We start from the raw sequence: 16,445 nt of genomic DNA, 5'->3' as shown, positions 1-16,445 counted from the left end.
GTTAATCATCTGCGAGTTCTCTTGGAAAGAGCTTGGTTCAAATGATTGCACCCTCCCAAAATTTAGATAATGTAATGAACATCTCAACTGTTAGTGTCTTAAAGGTGATTCTTCATTTCTGAGTGAATGCGAGCAGTTATTTGATTGTGAAATAGACATGACTTGGTTGAAAATGTTTAACTAAGCAATGGTCATAGATTGAATAAGGCAATTTATTTATGTGCCTCAGTTTTGCAGTACTGAGGAACTTTACCCAGAGGATCATTAGAAAATAGCTTGTAAGTTCTAGTGAGGTAGTTTGACTGTACAAGTGTATAGATGGTCTCTAGGACAAAGTGGGAGAATGAAGATATTGCTAATTAACATGTAAGCTCAAAGTCACGAATCGTGAGAACCAGGGTATGTTAAATGATGGGAATATTATACAAAGTGAAGGAATTAATTCTCCTTCTAAAATGGATGCTTCAGCATCAGTTAGTAGCATTTTTGTATTAAATATTCAAATGTTTAAATAATTAAAAAGGAATTTTTTAAGTTGTGAAGGTTGTGAATGCTTTTATATTTTTAAATGGCATTGATCTGATTCTTCTGATCATTTAACGTAAGGCAAAATATTAAAACTTCTCAGCATTTTAGAACTGGAGTTGAGTTCTTTTGCATCTATGCTAGGATATGATATTTGATTTATGCCTGAAGTTCGCACACAGGTCTGAGTGTAGCAGAGCCAATCTCGAGGGAAGGATTTGCATATTGATTCCTGGGGAATGCCCTTGAATGTGCGTCCACGCCTGTCATCTCTGCATGCAGGTCTGTGTGAGCAGCATCGCAAACAGGAAGGCAGAGAGCCGCATGTGTACTATTGCGGGTAGTGCTTGATAGACAACCGAATTGCACACAGGAAAGGGGACTGCAGGAAGCAACCGATAGCAAAAGGATTGGTTATTAAACTTCTGAAGGAAACAACTGGCAAATTTATTACATCAGATAAGTGGTAAGAGTATTTCTCTGATTATTTTCTGCTTTGCTGAAAATTGCCTTTTAATTTCACTCAGCAACCAACTTTATTGAATGTGAGAATAAAACACATCCTTTCCATTTTTAAAAGCTGGGAAGAATAGCAGATTATTGTTAATGGATGTTTGTATTCCATAAATATATGCTTCTGTAATTGTTATCTCTAATGGATCTGCAAATAGGATTTTTAAAAGAGTTAAATTTTTGTGTACGATCTTTCCTGACTGCTCAGTTAACCTAACAGTCGTGGTCTGGTTTAATACCACAATAGGAATGAGTCTACAATTTTATTCCCAGTTCAGCTGTATTTATCATATACAATAGCACAGAGAATCTTTTCAAGAAATAGCATGTGATCCTGGATGGAGATTGCAGGAAATGTAAGTGATTTTTGCTCTTAAATGAGGAAAGAAACTTGAAAGATTGATACTGCAGTGGTCTCAAAATGCACATGTACTTTAGTCCTGTACCATAGTGCTAAAATGTATAATGCCTATCTCAGCAGACTCCCAAGACTTGCCTGCATTTAAAAGAAAGCATAAAAAAATTAGACAATATCCCCCGCAATGCTCTACATGCTCTTAATGGAAACACCCTATGGGTTCCCATTAATCAAAGACCATGCAGTGTTTGAGGATGGGTTTGATGTTTACCAAATGTTTCCCTAAAATGGATGTTTTCATTAACTCTGAGCAAGGTCTACAGCTTTTAAATTTCTTTCTCGTTCATTTGTACCTCTAAATTCTAAAACTGTATTTTTCATTACACCAGCTCATAAACTTCTGCTATCAAATACATCAGAGACAAATTCCAAATAAAAGCATAAATTTGTAACAGTGTAATTCTCATTTGTAACAGGTCTTCAATGCAAATAATTTAATATCCTGAAAATGTCTTTCAAAATGATCCACCAAATAGAATTCATTTTAGGTGACATTATGAGGACCAGTTTGTCTTAGTGAATGTACTCTGCTCAGCGAACCAGAAGGTAGTGAGTTCAGGCCGTTCCCTAGGACATGTGTGCATGATGTAGTATTATATTAGGTGAGCTGTTGGCGTAATCTATCTATAGGAAGAGATGTTAATGATTTACTGGTCTTCTTCTGGGATCAGCCAATGTATCTGGACTCTCATTCAGCACATTGCAGTTTGGGGGATTTTGTGGTGTGCAGACTTACTGTTTTTGTCTTCATGAGAGAGACTGCACTCCCAAAGAGATTCATTAATTACATGAGACTATGATAAGGCATTTTGAAATAATAAAGGATTCAGCTGGATTCTTTAACTTCTCCAAGTGGTTTCCTCAGTGATGTAGTTGGTAAATGACACCGAGCTTCAGGACTAAATTGGGAAACTTCTGCATAATTCCATGGCCTATGCCCAGCTGCTCTCTACTTTGTCAAGAGTTGGGATAATAAGGAAAATAATGAGGAATACAGCCAAGACAAGATTTGTGCAGGACACCATTCCCCATGAAAGCTCTCTTTTGGCTCCCATTAGTCAAGGATCCCATTTTTGAATACAATTAGACAAATGAATATCAGTTGAAAGCAAGATAGGCTCATTACTGAGTTGACTTCATCCAAAGCATAGAAAACCCAGAATATCCACACATCTAAAGGTTAATGGCATCAGAAGAAAAATATATCCACTCCTTCCAGAGAGTTAGAGAAAAATATATGAACATTATATGCATATATTCTCAAATTAATTGAACAAATGTAGGCATTTCTGGATTCATGTAAAATGATAAGTAGTTTGCCAAAACTAAAACATTATGCAAGGGACTGGATGCAAATCATTCAATTTAATGATAATTGAGGGAAAATATTCAACACTGAATCAAAGAATGTATCATCTACCAAGATAGAATTCGAACAACTCTACTGTATCAATGAAGCCGTTATTTATTTTTATCTCATGAGTAAGTGGAAAAATACTTAGACATACATTTCCACCTGTGGTAACTAAGGACAGTCTCCTTGTGATTGGAATCTTCAGTATACTTTCACTCCAAGTTTCTGTAAGCGGTAATATCATGAGGGTGGGAATGTTTGCTGCTTGTGGAATAACAGAGAAAGGGATTGTTAGAATATTAATAGAAATGATATTCTTAACACTAACTTTATCACAAATGCCGACACTTACCACTCTCTATCTTTGTTTGATGCACCTTCAAAAGCCAGACCTTTTGACCTCTGTTCCAATAGTTAAAGGAGAATTGCTCTGTCTGTGATATTGTGAAGACCTGTCAGCTCACCTATTGGGCCCAGGCTTCATTGTCAGAAGGTTAATTTCATGGTCCCTTCACGTGCATCCCTGGAAGGCCTTCCCTTTCAGCAAGCCAGGCTCCTTTGAACTTTGTTAGCGTCCTTCCCTTTTTGAGAGGTGTGGAATGGTGTGTCTGAGCGAATGGGATCCCAGAGAAAAAATAGAACTTTGGCTCAGTCTGGAATCATGAGGAAAGGAAGTCCGGAGTGGGGGAGGGGGTAAGGGGAAGGGAGAGATCCAGATAGATGGATCTTAAACAGGAGAGAATGGCTTCTGAGTGATAGAAGTGGATCAGAGAGGAAATATTGCTCTGAGATTTAATCATGGTTCCGAGCAGGAAATTGCCCACAGAGTCATAGATTGTCTATGTATTTTAAAAGATGGTTAAATGGGTTGCAAGGATTTATTTATCTACTTTAATTATACTCTTACTTCCACTTGATAGACATGAAGAACATCAGCAATTTTGCTCAAATAATTCCTACCATTCACTCATCCCTTAAAAGGACGCATGAAAAAGATCTCTCAGAGCTCTCTGTCTATCAGTTAGAAAACCAAGTAATACATGTCATCAGAACATAAGTAGAAAGTCACATGACTCCCCTGCTCATCATAGACCATCGAGACGTTCATGATTTGGCAAAGGCCTACCCTGCCAAGTTCAGCTGGAAATCCAGCAGACCTGACTTAAAAGAGTTACAATCGCAAGATAACTGAGCTTTTATGAACGTCCAGTCACAAAATTTTAAATAAAGGTTTCAATCCATCCTAATAGCAAAGTAGGGAGAGAAAATAGCACAGGCAGAGAAATTTGCCTTTGATTTCTGGTGCTAAACAATTGCAGGAATCTCAGCTGTTGGCTGTGTCATCTCCTCATATCCAATTCTACTGATGTTGTGGATCTGAAATGTGCACAGTCACTGATAATGGTGCAGGTTTTTTTTCTCCTAATTTCTCAATATTTTCTCATCTGTTTGGTCCAGCTGATATTTATAAACTATGTCATCAGCTGAGTGGTTTTAGATCCCAAGATCATCCAATAAAACCAGACTTCAACAGCCCATAAAACATATGGGCTATGGACCCAAATTTGACATGGTACCATCATAAGCATGGTTGATAAGCATAATTTTCAATCAAATTTGAAACACAAATAAAATCAAAGAATATTGGAAATACTCCAGAGGTCTGGCAGAGTATGTGGAAAGAAAAACAGACTTACAGTATATTTCAGATCAAAGATCCTTCAACTGAACTGGGGAAGAGAACAGGTCAATTCTTATACAAATCAAAATTGTAGAGTATGATACTGAGCACTAAAAACTTGAACATGTCCAAATTGAAGATGATGTTTCTTGAGCTTATTTTGTGCCTCATTATATCATTGCAAGAAGCCATGGAGTGATAAGTCAAAGTGAGAATGAGATGGAGAATTAAATAGGCAGGAAATAGGAAACTCAGGGACAACAAGTATGGTCTCTCCAACGTAGAAGAGACCACATTGTGAACATATTCTGCTGTACACCAGAGTGCCTGAAGTATAAGTGAGTTGTTACTTACCATGGAAGGACTACCTGAGTCCTTGGATGATGGAGTGAGAAGAAGTCAATGGACAAGTGTTTACGTCCTGTGGTTGCATGGGGAAGTGCCTTGAGACAGTGCGATTGTGCAAGGAAGTACTGGCAAGTCTCAGATAAAACAGTTCCTTTTGAAAAGTGATGGTAGGGATGAGGATAAGATGTGTTTTTTTGGTGGAATCACACTGAATCTAGCAAGAACTTTGAGGAATGAATACAGAGGCTGGTAGATGGAAAGACAGAACCAGGGGAATGGAGACCTGATAGAAGACAAGATAAAAGCAAGTGTAGTCAAGATTACAATGGTGTCTGTAGGCTCGCAGTGAATACATTTGATTTCCAAATTTGCACTTCAAAGCAATTGTATATTACATAACAACCTACACTACTCACCTGAATCCTGAAGCAGAACATTGAAAGAAATCAGCAGGTCAACATGAAGGCAAAAGATGCGAGTCTCCATTTTGTGTTGCGACATGGCATTAGGACTGAACAAGTGGACTGTTTTTGTTTCACTAAATTTAGTTCTAGAGCAAATGTATAAATCCAGTTCTGGTCTCATCATAGGAATCAAATAGTTGTGCATAATTTTTACTGCAAGTCATAAATTAGGTGAGGTCTATTCAGTCACCAATTACAAAACTGTCTACACTCACTTCCGTTAACTACAATGAAAAACAGGAGAGGTGTTTAACCGGTACCTGATACAATGTTGTCTATTCATACTACCATCCAAATTCCAAAATGTGACTTGTTCTTCCAAAAATTTGGCATAGAAAGTTGGAGAATAGCAGATGTTGAACATGACCGTGTATTTACCAAAATACAATAAGCACTCGCAAAATGAAATATTAAGATATGATCAGTTACTTGTTTAGAACATGAGATGTGTTTGAATTTACATGTCTGCTACTGTTTCTTCCATGTTCGACCCCATGAGAAAAGTTTCTCTTCTCATTTAGCATGTTGATTGCATGTTTTCTTGTGTTTCTTGTGTGTAATGTATACAACAATGGCTGGCCATAAAAAGAAAATGGAAATTTGGAGTAGAAATGAAAAATAGACAATAGACAATAGGTGCAGAAGTAGACCATTTGGCCCTTCGAGCCTGCACCGCCATTCTGAGATCATGGCTGATCATCTTCTATCAATACCCGGTTCCTGCCTTGTCCCCATATCCCTTGATTCCCCTATCCATAAGATACCTATCTAGCTCCTTCTTGAAAGCAACCAGAGAATTGGCCTCCACTGCCTTCTGAGGCAGTGCATTCCAGACCCCCACAACTCTCAGGGAGAAGAAGTTTTTCCTTAACTCTGTCCTAAATGACCTACCCCTTATTCTCAAACCATGCCCTCTGGTACTGGACTCTCCCAGCATCTGGAACATATTTCCTGCTTCTATCTTGTCCAATCCCTTAATAATCTTATATGTTGCAATCAGATCCCCTCTCAATCTCCTTAATTCCAGCGTGTACAAGCCCAGTCTCTCTAACCTCTCTGCATAAGACAGTCCAGACATCCCAGGAGTTAACCTCGTGAATCTATGCTGCACTTCCTCTACAGCCAGGATGTCCTTCCTTAATCCTGGAGACCAAAACTGTACACAATACTCCAGGTGTGGTCTCACCAGGGCCCTGTACAAATGCAAAAGGATTTCCTTGCTCTGCTAAAATGCTAAAATTGCACAGCAGCTCAGTTATTATCCGAAGGGAAAGCAAAGGTTAACAATGTGGAAGAATTCTTTTCAGTGAAAGAGTCTCCTCAAAACATTAATCTTTCTATTTCTAATGTTAATTCTGGGTCACCGGCACAAATTATTTTGCACAAAAGCAGTGGGATGTAAATTCCTTCATGCCAGGTACATTGTTACTATACTGGAAAAGTAGACCATTCACTAGCCTGAAGTAAATTAATGCACCAATATTCTTATGCAACACAGTTGTAAGAAGAATGAAGGTGAAATAAACTATCCCAAATGTCTTGAAACTTTAGTGCAACAACAGTATAATTTTATAGAATCTCTTGACAACTTACAGCAGCATTCAGAATGCTGAATGCCAGCAAAGTGGGCAGCTGGAATATTGTTTCCTGGCAATTTTTATCAACTCACTTGAAAGATCCTCATGCACAGCATTAGTCCAGATTGGCTTCAACACTCCCACTCAGGTGCCAGCTGTGCTCATGCACTCTCTGCCAGGACAGTTAAACTGACACTTCCAATTAAGACTTCCATCCCCTCTTCCAAGAGATATTATATAAAGGCTTTTGTTGTCTCATCCCAATACAAAATACCAACATCTTTCATGCCATCTGCGAGCATTGGCATACAGACCGGTACTGACTCCCTCCTCATTTGTAACCAGGGTTGTTCAACACTCCAGAAAAAAGTGAAAATTCTTCACAGGACCAGGCATGCAAACACCGACCCCATCTTCTGTGAATAAGATCAAACTTCAAAAACTGTCTACTACTGCTAATTATTCATGCTATTCCCCTGGGAGCACCTTCCAGTCCTAATACAAATCAACTACCTTATGTAAACATAAATCATTCTTCTTTCCTCTAGCACATCCCTCAGATTCATGATTCATTTTACTTCTTTCATTATGTTTACTGGTTGACCAAGTTGTTCTCAAATGCACCAGGCTCTGCCCCATTAGTTTGCAGTGAAAGCAACTTGACCATAAGACGAAGGAGTAGAATTACACCGTTTGGCCCATCGTGCCTGCTCTGCTATTCCATCATGGCTGATTTATTATCTCTCTCAACTCCATTCTCCTGCCTACTCCCCATAACCATTGTCACCCTTACTAATCAAGAAGTTATCAACCACCACTTTAAATATACGCAATGACTTGGCTTCCACAACCATCTGTGGAAATTAATTCCACAGATTCACTACTCTATGGCTAAATAAATTCCTCCCCATCTCTGTTCTAAATGGATGTCCCTCTCTTAGAAAACATAGAAACATAGAAAACCTACAGCACAATACAGACCTTTCAGCCCACAAAGTTGTACCAAACATGTCCCTACCTTAGAAATTACTCGGCTTACCTATAGCCCTCTATTTTTCTAAGCTCCATGTACCTATCCAGGAGTCTCTTAAAAGACCCTATCGTATCCGCCTCCACCACCATTGCCGGCAGCCCGTTCCACGCACTCACCACTCTCTGAGTAAAAATCTTACCCCTGATATCTCCTCTGTATCTACTCCCCAGTACCTTAAACCTGTGTCCTCTTGTGGCAACCATTTCAACCCTGGGAAAAACCCTCTGACTATCCACATGATTAATGCCTCTCATCATCTTGTACACCTCTATCAGGTCACCTCTTATCCTCTATCGCTCCAAAGAGAAAAGGCCAAGTTCACTCAATCTGTTCTCATAAGGCATGCTCCCCAATCTAGGCAACATCCTCGTAAATCTCCTCTGCACTTTTTCTATGGCTTCCACATTCTTCCTGTAGTGAAATGACCAGAAATGAGCATAGTACTCCAAGCAGAATCTGACCAGGATCCTATATAGCTGCAACATTACCTCTCGGCTCCTAAATTCAGTTCCACAATTGATGAAGGCCAATACACTGTATGCCTTCTTAACCACAGGGTCAACCTGCACAGCTGCTTTGAGTGTCCTATGGACTCGGACCCCAAAATCTCTCTGAACCTCCACACTGCCAAGAGTCTTACCATTAATACTATAATCTGCCATTATATTTGACCTACCAAAATGAACCACTTCACACTTATCTGGGTTGAACTCCATCTGCCACTTCTCAGCCCAGTTTTGCATCCTATCAATGTCCTGCTGTAACCTCTGACAGCCCTCCACACTATCCAAAACACCTCCAACCTTTGTATCATCGGCAAACTTACTAACCCATCCTTCCACTTCCTCATCGAGGTCATTTATAAAAATCACAAAGAGTAATGGTCTCAGAACAGATCCCTGAGGCACTCCACTGGTGACCGAACTCCATGCAAAATATGACCCGTCTACAACCACTCTTTGCCCTCTGTGGGCAAGCCAGTTCTGGATCCGCAAAGCAAGGTCTCCTTGGATCCCATGCCTCCTGACTTTCCCAATAAGCCTTGCATGGGGTACCTTATCAAATGCCTTGCTGAAATCCATATACACTACATCTACTGCTCTTCCTTCATCAATGTGTTTAGTCACATCCTCAAAAAATTCAATCAGGCTCATAAGGCACGACTTGCCCTTGACAAAGCCATGCTGACTATTCCTAATCATATTATACCTCTCCAAATGCTCATAAATCCTGCCTCTCAGGATTTTCTCCATCAACTTACCAACCACTGAGGTAAGACTCACTGGTCTATAATTTCCTGGGCTACCTCTACTCTCTTTTTTGAATAAAGGAACAACATCCGCAACCCTCCAATCCTCCAGAACCTCTCCCATCCCTATTGATGATGCAAAGATCATCACCAGAGGCTCAGCAATCTCTTCCCTTGCCTCCCACAGTAGCCTGGAGTACATCTCATCAGGTCCTGGCGACTTATCCAAATTGATGCTTTCCAAAAGCTCCAGCACATCCTCTTTCCTAATATCTACATGCTCCAGCTTTTCAGTTTGTTGCAAGTCATCACTACAATCAGCAAGATACTTTTTCATAGTGAATACTGAAGTAAAGTATTCATTAAGTACCTCTGCTATTTCCTCCGGTTCCATACATACTTCCCCACTGTCACGCTTGATAGGTCCTATTCTTTCACATCTTATCCTCTTGCTCTTCACATACTTGTAGAATTCCTTGGGGTTTTCCTTAATCCTGCCCACCAAGGCCTTCTCATGGCCCCTTCTGGCTCTCCTAATTTCCTTCTTAAGCTTCTTCCTATTAGCCTTATAATCTTCTAGATCTCTAACATTACCTAGCTCTCTGAACCTTTATTAAGCTTTTCTTTTCTTCTTGACTAGATTTATTACAGCCTTTGTATACCACAGCTTCTGAGTCTGAGTCTGAGTCTGTGCCTTCTGGTACAAGATTACCCCACTATAGGAAGCATCCTCTCCATATCTACTCCATCTAGACCTTTTAATATTCAATAGGCTTTTATTAGATCCCCCCGCCCATTCTTCTAAACTAGAGTAAGTGTAGGCCCAAAGCCAACAAATTCTCCTCATATTTTACCCTTTATTTCCTGGGATCATTCTGATGAACCTCTTCTGGACCCTCTCCAATGCCAGCACATACTTTCTTAGATAAGGAGCCCAAAACTATTCACATTACTGCAAGTGCAGTTTGACCAATGCCTCATAAAGCCTCAGCATTACACCTTTGCTTTTATATTCTAGTGCTTGTATATTTATATAATTGCTTTGAATTACACTATATACTTGCTTTATGATTTGTGAGAATTATTCTATTTTATTTTAGGCAGTGCTCTAGGATTGGGAAGAATTTGCTACCGTCCCTAGTTCTATGGATTCTGAGGTGACAGATGAGGTCAATGTACAACCACAGAGGAGAAAGTGGCGATGAAGCGAGTGGGTTGTGATTCATTAGGCTACCATGTATTCCTAAAGAAAAGGCTTGAGGTTCTCAATGCCTTTAATGACACTGTTCACTGAAGAATACTTGTGGACCAATGAGTCCAAAAATCACTGAGGATACCATCTACATCTTTTCTAGGAGGCTTTGAGAACATCCTTGAACCATTGCCTCTGTTGACTGTACTATTTTCCATAGATGCTGCCTGGCCTGCTGGGTTCCTCAAGCATTTTGTGTGTGTTGCTTGGATTTCTAGCATCTGCAGATTTTCTCTTGTTTATGCTCAAAGTAGAATGCTTGTTTCTGGACTCATTAGTCAGGCAAGGATGTAGCTTTTCCATTGGAGTTGGTTATGCATAATTAAAGGTTCAATGTTGGAAATTCAGACTAGGAAAGGGTGCTGACTTTGGTCCATTCATTTTACAACTGGTTTTTAATGGTTTTGCAGAAACAGCATTTGTTATACCTTTCCATTGCTGTGAAATGCCTACTGTACATAGCCTGTGTCTACAAGAGTCTGGAGATCAGTTTTGATGGTTTATCAAATTGAATTTATCATACTTATTTTTGCTGAAACTCATTTAGTTAATCACTATAGTGAAAACATCCATGATGCAGCTAAAGTAGGCAGTGCTTTAGAACTGAATGCTATTGCAGATGGGCAGGTCCTAGAGCAGGAGATTTAACAAGACTTCATCATTATTGAGAAATCCAAACTGAAGATAGCTTTAAAAAAATCCAGAAGCATAAATTAATTTCCTTGGGATAGAGGCTTTCTTGGTTTCAAAAAAGTCTTTTTACATTAATTACTTCAAATTTGAGGACTTTAATGACCCACTCTCAAGTGCATTGAGGGGAAACTTAGCATGGTGTTCAATTAGATCTTTGGACAGGTATTTTAAACAGGTGCTAAAGTTTGCTGAAACTCTGATCCTGCTCAACATTGCTTCCACTTGGAATTCCTCAGCTTTAGCCCAGGAATGGCTTACTTCTAGTGAATTGTGTTGAGAGCAAAAAATATGATCAATGACCACTTTATTAGGTGCCTCCTACACTTAATAAAGTGGCCACTGAGTGTACGTTCATGGTCTTCTGCTGCTGTAGCCCATCCACTTCAAGATTTGACATGTTGTGCATTCAGAGATGCTCTTCCATACACCATGGTTGCAATGCGTGGTTATATGAGTTACTTTGTCCTTCGTGTCAGCTTGAACCAGTCAGGCCATTCTCCTCTGACCTCTCTCGTTAAAAAAGGTGCTTTCATCCACAGAACTGTTGGATATTTTTCCGTTTTTTACACCATTCTTGGTAAACTCTAGGTACTGTTCTGCAAGAAGATCTCATAAGATGAACAGTTTCTAAAATACTCAAACCACCCCTTCTGGCACCAACAATCATTCCACTGTCAAAGTCACTTAAATCACATTTCTTCCCTACACTGATGTTTGGTCTACACAACTGAACCTCCTGACCATGTCTGCAACCTTTTGTGCATTGAGTTGTTGCCACACGATTGGCTGAATGGATATTTCATTAATGAGCAAGTGTACAGGTGTACCTAATAAAGTGGCCACCAAGTTTATGTATAACACTTTTACCCATCATAGAGTAAACTGTTACAGAGTAAGGGATAATTATAAAGAGTTGTTTTCAACTTCACAAATAGTCAACCTAAAAAGTCAGAGAGTACAATGATAGGACATAAATGATGAACTTGTAATTTTGCAAAACCAATTTCTAATCTGAAATGGAATGCAATCTGGCGTGATGCCACGACTTTAGCAAGGAAGGGGAATGGTCAGCAAGTCACTGAGATCACTCATCTAAATTTTATAGTGGCTTTAAGAGCATTAGCTGTGGTTAAATAGGTGCACTTCATTTATGATGTTCCTGTTCTTTAATCTAAGTACTTTATGGACAACAAATCTTTCATTCCTTAAGTTTCTAGACATTGTGCATCAGTCCTCAAGCTTGTGTATGCATTAAACCAGGTAGTAATCCTACTCCGTGTTTTAGTCAGAGGAAAGATATATTGTATAATACAAGCTGGAACAAAGAACATAGCAAATAATAAGTGATTTTGCTGTGACAGTAAGGATGTAGACCGAGTGTTTACAGAGGGTAATGCTATTTACTGCAATACTACATGATTGAAAATATAAGTTACCAAAGAATGAAGAATGATATTGACATTTCTGGGCCATTATTCAACAAGAGGCTTCCCGTCAGAGATCACACATTCATACCTGGCATAATTTCCATGTCAGAAACACATCTAGTTACACTATTGCTATGCAACACTTCTTTTGGAGAAGAAATTAGAATAATTTTTCTCTGGAGCAACCGTCATTCCTCACTCCCTGGAATATCAGGCTTCTCAGTGTAATGGCTGACTGTGATCCGTATCTATTTACTCCCTCAAGGACTTAAACCCCCACTCATGGAGTACTCCAGTCATCCTAGTAACAATTAATCAGCCAGGCCAGGCAAACTTCCACTCACTTTGGATAGAAGCTCCAGTTTCCATCCTCATCCCATCTCTGCCATTTTGTGATCACCAGCCGAAATTTTCTCTGATTAGGTAATGAAGCTACCTCCACAACAGGTGCCAGTCCTTAGGACACAGGATTTGCCATAGCCGTGAGCCTGGGCAGTGCACTCTCAGCTTATCAGTCGTGTTAAAGGCTACTGAAATGCTAGGGCTGAGTACCAAAGCAGGGACTGGCACACAGTCCCTCCCACTATGTAGCACACCTTTTAGTGTGCTCTAGAATTCCTTGGCTGCAAAGTTCATTGTTTTTAATGATCTGAACCCAAAACATGAAGGATATAAAGAAACAAATGTCAACCTGTTCAAAACAAGATCAAAATCTTCAGCATCCTAAATGAAAATTAACTTTGAAGAATAGTAAGTGTGTGGGAAATGGTTGATGATGCTTTAGAGGGTCCTACTCTTTAGATCAAAGAAAATAGAGATAAAGGTGAAGTGCATCAGTAAAAAGCACCAAATATATCGGAGCAGGGTAGTAATTCACTTTATTCATTCCTGCCTCCTTTGGAGGGACAATCTTTTAGCTTGTTACATCTCTGGCCCTTCATTGTTGCTCTTTGCACCATTCATGTTCCAGATGAAGAATTTTCCTGTGCAGTCAGCTATTTGTCACTCACATTGACTAGCAGTATGATTGACAAATAAATAATCCTCATTTTCTTTTCCCTCATGTCTAATGACTAATGGCTCAGTCAAACAAAATAATATTGAAAGCAATTTATAAATAGTCTCTGATATATTGATGTGCATCCGACATGGAGGTCCAATTTCAATGTAGCTTCAGTCTAAACTGGCAATTTGTAGCGTTAGGTCATTTTAAGCAGGGTTTGAATACAAGAAATCTGCAGATTCCCAGAAAAGATCCCAAAAATGTTCACTGTGAGGGAAGCTGCACCAGAAGTTATTCACTCTTGGAGTTTGCACCCAAAGCTTCCAACTGAATTGTTAGATTAGAACAAACCTGACTGAAACTTATTAACATGAAGGATTTATTTTCAGTTTGATTCCTTACAAAGGTTTGCTAAATGTCATTTAAAGGTCATTCTTTTTCTCCTGCCATTCTGGTAGCAGAAAGCAGTGGTAGTCTTTCTGTTGTCAATGTCCAGCCTAAAATAATTGCTACTTCTGTATGAAATAGTTAGACACTTAGTGTGATGTCCTTTTACTCATGATGCTCTTCCATTATTTATGACTTTGAGATGAGTAATAATGCTACTTTATGTGGTGAAAAATTCTAGCAAAAAGAAATTAAGCTTGAGAAGTTAATGTGGACCCAGGCATGCTGATGCAAAGCTCTGGAGATATCGAATCAGTTAGCTGCTGTTAACACCCAACATCACTAGATGCATTTTCACAATTAATTTCTGATGCTTCTTATACATTCAGTATTTAGATAAAAGAGGTCATGGATACACATTGCAATAGACAGCCAATAACACTGTAAGCCTGTACGCTTAAAATATTAATCAGAAAGCATCTAGTATGACATTTTCGTTCTCCTCCAAAAAGTAAAATGTGTCTTTAAATTGATAATTAGGTCAGAAATGCAGGCACTATTCATCGAATTGTTTTATATTAATTTATAAACCATAGATACAAAACTGAAACTGCATCATTCAGAATGAAAGTATATTTGCAAACAAGATTGGACACAATCTACTTCCCTAAGGTTACCCAAATGATTTCTAGTCCATAAAGAAAGGGAAAGTAACAGTTTGTGCTTTACTTCCTTTGTCTAAAGATAGAACAGATGACTGTCCTCTCCAGGCTAATGTGACCTGGATCCTCAGCGTCTTACTGAAGCAATTCTCAGATATTTTGGGGTAGGGCCAAATTTTAAATGGGGGTGACTAGAGTCACGGTCTGATATGATAGGGTAATTAGGGGAAATTTTCCTTGCTGCGGGAAAAAGATTTGATTACCCTACAACTTACTTTTAATTTTAAAAAACTGCACATTGTCAGGAATAATTTTAGCTGAAGATCTGATATTATTAGTTAATATAACATAATATATACTAGATATATATATATATATATAAATGACTTGGATGAAAACACAGATGGGTGTGTTAGTAAGTTTACAAATGACATAAAGATTGGTGTTGTGGATATCATAGAAGGCTGGCAAATGATACAATGAGAATGCATTAGTCATGGGCGGAGAAATGACAGATGGAGTTTAACCTAGTCAAACATGAAATGTTGCATTTTGGACATAACGTTTAAAGAACCCCCTAATGGCGAGACTCTTAGAAGTGTTGATGTGCAGAAAGATCTTAGGGTCTAAGTCCTATAACTCCTTGAAAGAGGCTACACAAGGTGGTAAAGAGCACAGATGTCATGCTTAACTGTACAAGTCAAAGAAATGCATTCAAGAGTTAGGACGTTATGTTGCAGCTTTATAAACCTCCCATTAAGACTGCATCTGGAATACTGCATTCAATTCTGGGAAATATATATATAAATTCTGGGATTTTCAAGTTTTGGAAAGGATGCAGAAGAGGTTTGCCAGGATGCTGTCTGGATTAGAGGTCATGTGTATGAGGAGAGGTTGAACAAATCTGAGTTGGCTTCTTTGGAGCAAGGGAAGCTGAGGGGAGATCTAATAGAGGTTTGTAAGATTATTGGAGGTACAGATAGAGCAGACAGTCAGTTTCTTTATCCCAGGTTTGAAATATCCAATATGAGAGTGCATGTATTTAAGGTGAGAAGGAGATATGCAGAGCAAGTTTTTATTACCCAGTAAAGTGGTGGATTCCTGGAATGAATGGCATAGGATGGTGGTAGTGGCAAATGCAGTAGAGGTGTTCAAAAGGATTATAGGTAGGCATACAAATATGCAGGAAATGGAAGAGTATGGACGTTGTGTAGGCAGAAGGAATTAGTTTAGCTGAACATTTGATTACTAGTTTAATTAGTTCAGCACAACATTCTGGGCTGCAGGACCTGTATTGTTCTATGCTCTGTGTATGACAGCTTGAGATCCGTTTCTGACACATCATATGATGAGGTGCTGTACTGAGATGTTATCCAACCATGCTATATTAGTTTAAACTTTTTTAAAAGGTTAAGTTTACAGCAAGATGTATTAATCAAGGCAGTGCGGTTGCTACGTGGATGTCAATAAGGATTTAACAGAATCCCAATTAGCATTCATGGGATCCATGACAAGTTGGCAAATTAGATCAAAAATTGTAGCAACTGATGATGATTGATTAGTTTTATCATTGGAAACCTGTAATCAGTGGTGTTTCACAGGGATCAGTGCTTGGATCATTCATGTTATATTCATTGATAACTTGGATATAAATGTGGGCAACCTGATTAGTGTGTTTGTGGTTGATGCAAAGACTAGTCAAGTTGTGGTTAGTGAGGAGGATGGTCGTACACTTCTGGATGGTATTGATCAATTGGCAAGATGGCAGAGAAAATGGTGGAGTGGAATTTAATCATGAATAGTGCAAGGTGATACACATGGGGAAGACTCCTAAGTGTAGGACATACTCCATGAATGCC

At 39.0% G+C, this 16,445-nt stretch overlaps 1 protein-coding gene across 6 annotated transcripts in view; it reads left to right on the top strand.

The window, feature by feature from the left end:
* Window positions 1-16,445, top strand: part of LOC140717133 (synaptotagmin-B) — a 610,226-nt gene that overhangs the window by 385,206 nt on the left and 208,575 nt on the right. For 2 of the 6 annotated variants that reach the window (XM_073030385.1, XM_073030388.1), the window contains exon 1: window positions 808-991. The exons of the other annotated variants lie outside the window; for them this stretch is intronic. The gene's annotated coding sequence lies outside the window, so the exon portion shown is untranslated. Of the gene's footprint in view, window positions 1-807; window positions 992-16,445 lie in introns of those variants that run through there. 6 annotated transcript variants of the gene reach the window in all.

The sequence above is a fragment of the Hemitrygon akajei genome, chromosome 27 (assembly GCF_048418815.1).
Source record: "Hemitrygon akajei chromosome 27, sHemAka1.3, whole genome shotgun sequence".
Classification (NCBI taxonomy): Eukaryota; Metazoa; Chordata; class Chondrichthyes; order Myliobatiformes; family Dasyatidae; genus Hemitrygon; species Hemitrygon akajei.
Note: the sequence above shows the minus strand (reverse complement) of the source record. Positions and strands in the feature narration are given on the sequence as shown.